This window comes from Corvus brachyrhynchos, unplaced genomic scaffold, assembly GCF_000691975.1.
Source record: "Corvus brachyrhynchos isolate BGI_N302 unplaced genomic scaffold, ASM69197v1 scaffold706, whole genome shotgun sequence".
NCBI lineage: Eukaryota > Metazoa > Chordata > Aves > Passeriformes > Corvidae > Corvus > Corvus brachyrhynchos.
Genome location: NW_008238371.1, coordinates 97139 through 98359, shown reverse-complemented (window position 1 = coordinate 98359; position 1221 = coordinate 97139). Strand labels below are relative to the sequence as shown.

The following is a 1221-nucleotide window of genomic DNA, read 5'->3' as shown; positions in this document are numbered from 1 at the left end:
GACAGGTACTGGGGTCCCATCTGGTGGGGGATTCAGGGTTCCCATGGGCTGTTTGGGGGTCCCAGTGGGTGTTGGAGGGGCGCGGGGGTCCAGGGTGATGGGGCGGCACCACATTCCCACCTGACCCCCCTGCGTTTTCCCCCAGACTCGTGGCACCACATCAAGGACCTGGACAGTTTCTTCACCAAGATATCCTGGCACAGCCCCTGGCGGCACTGTGGGGGACATGGGGGAACATGGGGTGACTCTGGGGATGGAGGTGGACATGGGGGGTCCATCACCCCCTCAGAGTCTCCTTAACCCCCCCACACATCTACCACTTCCACCAGAGGAATGGCTTTGCCTGCGTTGTGCTCTCGGACGTCCTTGAGCTGGTGTAAGTGATGCCACGTTGTCACCACGCAGTGCCACACAGCTGTGCCACAGGGGTCCCACTGACCCCCCTGTGCCCCCAGGCAGTTCCTGTTTGTCGTCACCTTTTTTTTTTTCTGTGCTGTGTCGACTACGATGTCCTGTTCGCCGCCCGCCCCCTCAACCACAGCCACGTCCCCGAGCACACCAAGGTGACCCTGCCAGACGCCGTGCTGCCCGCCCCGCAGTGCGCCTGCAGGTGGGCAGGGGGACACTGGGGCACACTGGGGGACATTGGGGGACATTGGGTGAGCTGTGCAGGGGTGCTGGTGCTGTGGGTGACACGTGGGGTCCCAGTGGTGTGGATGTCCCCAAAGGGTCAGTGGCGGTGCGTGGCTACTGCTCCTGCTGGTGCTTGCATGGCCGTGCAGAGGTCCCAGTGGCACTAGCATGGCTTTGTGGGGGTCAGGGTGCCACTGGTGTGGCTGCCTGGGGTCCTGGTGCTGTGGGTGATGTGTGTCCCCAGCAGACTCTGAGACAGCAGATGCACACGAGGGGACTGGTGGCACTGGTGACACCTGTTTCTGCAGGCTCCAGGGCAGTGGGTGGCTGCTGTCTGTGAAGGGTTTGTTGGTACTGCTGACACTTGTGTCTCCACAGCCTTCATGTCAGCAGGTGGCTTCTGGTTCTGCTGGCACTGGTGTGGCCGGGGGGGTCCCAGTGGCGCTGGTGACACCTGTGTCTTCTTGGCAGGCTCTGTGGTTGGAAGGAGGCCACAGGGGGGTTGGTGGCACTGGTGACACCCATGTCCCCACAGGCTCCGTGGCAGCGGGGGGGCGCTGTTCCTGCCGGTGCTGGCGGGGGGGGGGC

The 1221-nt window shown here is 63.6% G+C and overlaps 1 long non-coding RNA gene across 1 annotated transcript; it reads left to right on the top strand.

Moving 5' to 3' along the window:
• The first annotated feature begins 305 nt into the window (after nucleotides 1–305).
• On the top strand, nucleotides 306–1221 carry LOC108447161. Its single transcript, XR_001862566.1, has 3 exons — nucleotides 306–376; nucleotides 456–610; nucleotides 1169–1221. It is a non-coding gene; the product is annotated as an uncharacterized LOC108447161 (long non-coding RNA).